The sequence below is a fragment of the Pecten maximus genome, chromosome 7 (assembly GCF_902652985.1).
Source record: "Pecten maximus chromosome 7, xPecMax1.1, whole genome shotgun sequence".
Taxonomy (NCBI): Eukaryota; Metazoa; Mollusca; class Bivalvia; order Pectinida; family Pectinidae; genus Pecten; species Pecten maximus.
Genome location: NC_047021.1, coordinates 30,589,952 through 30,597,923, shown reverse-complemented (window position 1 = coordinate 30,597,923; position 7,972 = coordinate 30,589,952). Strand labels below are relative to the sequence as shown.

Below are 7,972 nucleotides of genomic sequence, written 5' to 3'. Positions count from 1 at the left end.
AGGGATTAAAAGAAATTGAAAATAACAATCAATGCAAGAAACCTCATATTTAGAGAAAAACAAAAACAAAAAACCCCCCCAAAAAAAGCGTGTGAAATGATGTTGCGATGACATGAAATGCGATTATCACTCAATCAACAAATATTTCACGCTTTTCTCACCAATGTATCAAATAAACAAAACACTACAATGACCTTGTCCCTTGACAGTGTGTTTGACAAAAGACACTTTATATGTATGATATACATGGAATGATAAAAACGAGGAAGCAGAACTCATTTTGAGACCGAAGACAATAAAACAGAATTGAAGACGAATAGATTAGGTTCACACCTCGGAAAAACAAAACCGTCAAAAATGGAAATCTAAAGCACATTCACGGCATAATATCGGATAATGCAGGGCTATTTATCTCCCTCTGAACCCGTATACATTCATGGATGTTTTTAAAGCGTGAGAATTTTGACAGTATATTGTGCATATTTTGATCTGATATGTAGTTAATAAAACATGTTTGAAAGTTTGCCAAATTATTGAATGACAAATGTGTTTTTACAATTTCCTAAAGAAAACAGGACACTTGAGAATGGCAACAGCGTGAGTAATGAGGCCATTGTAATTAGTGACCCATAAATAACACTAAAGAAAAATAACAACATGTTGTAACAAAACTGCCCTACGTCGTTTTCACACGAATATACATGTATCTTTTTAAACCATAGCAACCCGATACAACATTAGACTAAATATATATAATTATACCCCCGCAACGATGTTAGGGGGGTATACTGGAATCAGGTTGTCTGTCCGCCCGTCCGCCCGTCCGTCCCTCCGTCCGTCCGTCCGTCCGTCCCTCCCTCCCTCCCTCCGTCCGTCCGTCCGTCCGTCTGTAGACACATTTTGTCCGGACAACTCCTCCTAAACCGATGGGCTGATTCCAATGAAACTCCACACACATATTAATGATCATGTGTAGATGTGCATGCCACTTTCTTTTTCTCAAAATTATGGTTGCTATGGCAACTGGTCACTATAAACAGGTTTTCCGATAAGAACCATAACTTTAAGTTTGTCCTGACAACTCCTCCTAAACCGAAGGGCCAATTTCAATGAAACTTCACACAAATATAGAGGACCATGTGTAGATGTGCATCTCACTTTCTTTTTCTCAAAATTATGGTTGCTATGGCAACTGGTCACTATATTACTGGGTTATCTTAGTTAGCCTCTAATTAACAGTTCCAATTCACCATTGACTCATGCAGATTGCGGGGGTATTAGTCAGCCATCCTGGCGACAGTTCTAGTTGACCTTTGTAGGATGGAAAATCAATATTAATACATCAAGTTACATGTATTATTCTACATTTACTTTCTTTGCTTTTGAAAATAAAATAAAAAAAACCGTTTCATATTTTAGCTACTGGTAAGTTTTTTTATGTTCCACTAATATTTTTATCGCTATAAGAACAATGGGGTATTTAACATGCTTTTGTTCCTCACACAAAGGTATTAAATGACGCCAAAACACGTCGCCATTTTTAAAGTACTGTTACGGAAATTTTTGACACGCTCTGTGAAGTTTATATACTCGTGTATTGAATTCACCTGTATTTTAAAGAGCCGATATAGCAGTCGTCGATCGAGCCGGCCGACATTCTTACGGTCGATCGAATTAGGGCACCAGTATACCTAAGTTATAGTGGTATTCCCAATATTGTGGTCTTTGGACGTCAATAGCAGCTCGTTGAAGAACTGTTTTGTTGACAGAATAACATCGGAAAGGTAGGAACCACACCTTATCTTACAATTTCTTATATGTAGTACTCTATGCCTCTATTTTGAAAAACAGCTATATCGAAAGTAGAATATTTTAGTAGACTTATATTTTCCAATAGTTGTCCTCTCTTTCGGTGGTGTATACAGGTACATCGTTCAACAACACATATCTGATTATGCCTTTGATGTAAATGCAGGTAGATTTTATTCAAGGTGATTCATGTCCATTGCATATACGCTGTAGGTTGTAGTATAGTGCTTGTAAGCTTTATATATGATATTGACCAGACCTGACACTGATATTAGATTTGATGTGGTGCACATTCTGATGAAGCTGTAATAGGTTAGTGTAGTTGTCATCTCACAAAAAATGTGAGATAGAACCATCAAAAGTAGTACCCGATTAGATATAAACTGTTTTTGCAGATACCCTTTCTTGTGAGTGTTCCTCCAGCCAGCATTAAGGTTTCGTATCGAGTACAATTATCATTCGAATTTAAGCCCAATGTAATTGATAACACATTGATTTGAAATATTTAGTATATTAGCTTAGCCAATTCCATTGAATCCTGAATATGAATGATATATTCGGCCAGTAAAAAATTCTGAAGAGTCATTTCCGACCAAATATGTTTTGCGATGCGAGTGTGCATATAATGGTATTGACGATTAATCATTGATATGATTCGGACTGTTCATCACTACGACATCAAAACATCCGTCTTTAGGAATGTCGTCATGGCGAAGTAGTAACAACTTATGGCTAGGCGATTTGGTGTTGTAGACCAGAATTTGAGGCTGGTCAGAGCACGAGGGTAATATATTCATTCTAGATGGCATGTGACGTCACTTTTGATGTGAGAACATCAAAAAATTATTTCGGAAATATAATAGCTATTAATTAAAATGTTTTCAGCTTAATGGTCGATAAACAACTATTGTTGATACAATCTTACACTTGCGTGCACCATGTCTGCACAATGTGCGGACGAGGTATCCAAAATACTTCCATCTTTTGTGTTGAAACTTATTGTAAACAGTGAACCTTCTTCTTCTTCTTCTTCTTCTTCTTCTTCTTCTTCTTCTTCTTCTTCTTCTTCTTCATGCGCCAATTTATCAATTAGCTAATCTGTTATTACTTTGAATTTGAGAACACGAAAAAACAAGAATACTTTACAGTTTACAGCTCATCTATGAAAATATCAAAAGGCTATGGTAGGGGTTCAGAACCTCCTCACATAATAATTGTAATCAACCAAAGCCGCAAATTCATGAAAAAGGGCGTTCACATAATGTTATTGAATTTCAATATAGGCGACAACTGTTTTCTATTTTAGTCAGTGTAAGATTGTTATCTTAACTTGCCTGCGTGAACCAGAAATAAGTTGGAAAAAACTATCAATTTCATGCGGGTGTACTCAATTATGGTAAACTAGTGTAATCGTTGAAAAGATCACCTACACTATATAAAAATATGCTTATTTAATGTCTGTCTGTCTGTCTGCCCTCCCCTCTCCTCCCCCTCCCCCCCTCCCCCAAACACACACTCTCAGACTCACGGTGATGAATAAAATTTTAGAAAAACAACACATTGGAAGTTTTTCAAATGGATCCATTGTGAAATGACTAAAATACAATGACATCCCACACGACTTGTAATGGAATTAAGTGTGGCAACAACAATGGTGCATAATGTCAAATGTATTGTATTACAACTCCAAGATAAGGACTGTGTCACATTGTTCTATTTTATCCCATGCAGAGATGTCCTGAATTGACTTGTTGATACATAAGATATGGTCGGGCAATCAGTCAAAATATTCGGGCACTCAATGGAGTGTGTACCGACTTAGCTTTTATTTACCATTGTAACCGTTGTAATTGACATTTTGAATACTGTTTATCTATGTATGATGTTAAGTATTCGATAACCTAACTAGTGATATATTTATCATGATAAAGATTCATGATTTATAGAATTGTCAATGACGATAATTATTTAACGAGGGGAATCACTTTTGGTAAAAAAAATTTTTTTAAATAGTCATTTTTTTTTCAATAATACAGTCTCATCTTTGAACTTTGAACTTAACGCTTGAACGATAATAGCAGGTAAAATATATAAGACATTTGGTTTCAAGATATCAGTAAGTGATGAGATCTACATGTACTAAAAAATACAAACCTTGATTAGCTTTCAACTTCGACAAGTTGGGTTTGAGTTATATTGCGAACAAATACACTATGTACTTTTGGTGTTACGGTGTCATCTAAGGCCAACTGTAGATCAAATTTCAGGCCAGGAATAAATAAACAGTGCTACAATTTCCTTAATTATAAATATTTAACCATGCAAATCTACATGACTTTGACTAACGCAAGTAAAGCACGCTACAGCTTGCCAACAATTTCTCAAGTGTAATTAATTCCCTTGCTCTCTCATATTAGAAATCTAGTAAAGACTATGGACGATATAATTTAATGGGGCCGTTAAAGTATGAAAACAAATATATTTCCCTTTATTAAAGTATTTGATAGGTCTTACGGAAATAATTTATATTCGCTTTCATTGTATTTCTGATGTTTATTTCATCGTGTCTATAGAAAATCAAATACGACACTTAATGTGAACGGACATGAATACTGCTGTTAATGAGCGAAAGAAATAAATTACATGTCTATCGATGAAGTGCAATACAACGAACCAAATATGTCACGCGACATATTTACTTGATTTCATTCTAAATTAAATTGAAGACTTATTGTTGTGTATACAGACAGGTAGGCGATATTTCCTGTCCCCGACCATCCACGAAGTTTATTCCACACTTTACAGTTAATTGAAAATGTTTCCTCAATATAATATCTAAAAATGTTTTGTCAAGATATTTGAAGTCAATGTTGACCAAGGATAACGTACCTGTCCTTAAGGAATTAGATAACTGTTCAGGTAGTGAAATCATTTTAAATGAAATACTATACGGATAACAAGTTATCTGATGCCTCACTAGCTTATATAAGAATATTGAAATGACAGAAAGAATAATGTTATTGGCCGATCTTACAAGCTGTCCAGGAGGGCACAACATATCCGCTTTCGTTTGTAGAATCAGAGATGATATGAAGCCTACCTGAGTTCTTTGCAGGATACATAAGCAATTGTAGCGAAATCCTTATCTTCGTTACATCCCAGAACTTTAGTACATAACTGTTAAAGTACATCTTTGTAATTTATGTTGTTTATCTTCGTTCTTTACAGGATGTTTGTTGTTGGAGTCTGGGTATGCCTGTTTACTCTGGCCATTGGTAGCTCAGGTCACTATGGTAAGTAGCATTCATTCATATTGTCAATCAGAAACTGAAAGCAAAGTCGTTGAATTTTAGTTATACATGATGATGACGTTGTCATCTAATGTTCTAAACGATCTCTTGCAAGTAAACCAGCCACACTATATAAATTGGCCGACATCCACCGCCAAGGATCAGTAACACCGCACAGTTGCTACTGCACAACAAATACATCGATACTTACTCTTAATTACTCTTTTCTTTAATGTCTAGTATTTCTTTCTGTGCGTTGTTGTTTCTAAAAGTATCACCTCATATGGCTCGGCTATTAGTGTTCTCATATGACCATGGTTGTTGGTGTCTCCTTGACGCTAGACCTCATATTACCAGGCTATTGGTGTTCAATACCACCCGCCCTCATATAACCATGGTCGTTGGTGTTCCATGACACCTGTCCTCATATGACCATGGTTGTTGGTGTCTCCTTGAAGTACTTCCTGATATGACCCGGCTATTGGTGTTCCATGACACACGTCCTCATATGACCATGGTCGCTTGTGTGTCCTTCACATCAGTCCTCATATGACCAGGCTATCGGTGTTCCATGACACCCGTCCTCATATAACCATGGTCGTTGGTGTCTCCTTGACATCCGTCCTCATATGATCATGGTCGTCGGTGTTTCCTTGACATCCGTCCTCATATGATCATGGTCGTCGGTGTTTCCTTGACATCCGTCCTCATATGATCATGGTCGTCGGTGTCTCCTTGACGTTAGTCGTCATATGATCCGGCTATTGGTGTTCCACGACACTTGTCCTCATACATGCATGACCATGGTTGTTGGTGTCTCCTTCACGTCAGTCCTCATATGGCCCGGCTATTGGTGTTCCAAGACACCCGTCCTCACCAATGGTCGTTGTTGTCGCTTTGACGCATGAAGTCATATGAACAAGCTGTTGGTTGTTCCCTTGATGCATGCCTTCATACAACCAGGCTTGTTGATGTCTCCTTGACGCCTACCTACATATGCCCCGTCTGTTGGTGTCTCCTTGACTCCTGTCCTGATCTATCCGGCTGTCAGTGTCCCCTTGACGCCTGACTACATATCACTCGTCTGTTGGTGTCTCCTTGACGCCAGTCCTCATATGACCCGGCTGTCGGTGTCTCCTTGACACCTGTCTTCATCTGCCCGGCTGTCGGTGTCTCCTTGACACCTGTCTTCTTCTGCCCGGCTGTCGGTGTCTCCTTGACACCTGCCAACATATGACTCGTCTTTTGGTGTCTCATTGCCGTCTGTCCTCATATGACCCGGCTGTTGGTGTCTCATTGCCGCCTGTCCTCATCTGCCCGGCTGTTGGTGTCTCATTGACACTTGTCCTCATCTGCCCGGCTGTCGGTGTCTCCTTGACGTCTGTCCTCATCTGCCGAGCTGTTGGTGTCTTCTTGACACCCGTCCTCATATGACCCTGGCTGTTGGTGTCTCCTTGACACCTGTCCTCATCTGCCCGGCTGTCGGTGTCTCCTTGACAACTGTCCTCATGTTCCCGGCTGTCGGTGTCTCCTTGACGCCTTTCCTCATATGACCCGGCTGTCGGTGTCTCCTTGACGTCCTCCCACATGTGACCCGGCTGTTGGTGTCTTATTGACGCCTGTCCTCATATGACTCGGCTGTTGGTGTCTCATTGACGCATGTCCTCATATGACTCGGCTGTTGGTGTAACATTGACGCCTGTCCTCATATGACTCGGCTGTTGGTTGTCTCATTGACGCCTGTTCTCATATGACTTGGCTGTTGCGAGGACGTTAACAAACAAAAAATACACTATCACCATATGTTTACACGTATGAAATACACTATCACCATATGTATACACGTATGAAATACACTATCACCATATGTATACACGTATGAAATACACTATCACCATATGTATACACGTATGAAATACACAATCACCATATGTATACACGTATGAAATACTCAATCACCATATGTATACACGTATGAAATATACAATCACCATATGTATACACGTATGAAATACACTATCACCATATGTATACACGTATGAAATACACTATCACCATATGTATACACGTATGAAATACACTATCACCATATGTATACACGTATGAAATACACAATCACCATATGTATACACGTATGAAATACACTATCACCATATGTATACACGTATGAAATACACTATCACCATATGTATACACGTATGAAATACACTATCACCATATGTATACACGTATGAAATACACAATCACCATATATGTATACACGTATGAAATACACAATCACCATATGTATACACGTATGAAATACACAATCACCATATATGTATACACGTATGAAATACACAATCACCATATGTATACACGTATGAAATACACAATCACCATATATGTATACACGTATGAAATACACTATCACCATATGTATAAACGTATGAAATATACAATCACCATATGTATACCAGGTACACGTATGCGAATTTTCAATTTTTGATAATGAACATCTAAGTATTCTTTTGCAAAAAAAAAAAAAACAACAACAAAAAACCCCTGGCTTCAGCCCTTGAACATAATACCATTAGAGAACAAATTATATTCCAATTTTTGACAACTGATACATACAAGATTTTATATCATTCTCCAGGTGGAATAACTTTGATAGAGTTCTGCCGGTGTTGGAACGCCAGTATTCACCGGACTGGTAACAATCTACATGTTGGTATCACCTTCACCAAGACCTGTTGGGAATCACCGTCAAAGGATGATGGAGATTTTCAAATACAATACGATAGTACCATGCTGTTCAAGATTGGCATCAATGAATCCCTAAGGAAGTTGTTGAAGGTGACAGAGTTAGATTGCAAGTTAAATGTAAGTTT

General features: G+C 38.2%; 1 long non-coding RNA gene across 1 annotated transcript; it reads left to right on the top strand.

The window, feature by feature from the left end:
* The first annotated feature begins 1,674 nt into the window (after window positions 1–1,674).
* LOC117330550 lies at window positions 1,675–7,958 on the top strand. Its single transcript, XR_004533359.1, has 3 exons — window positions 1,675–1,784; window positions 5,038–5,102; window positions 7,738–7,958. It is a non-coding gene; the product is annotated as an uncharacterized LOC117330550 (long non-coding RNA).
* The last annotated feature ends 14 nt before the right edge of the window (window positions 7,959–7,972 follow it).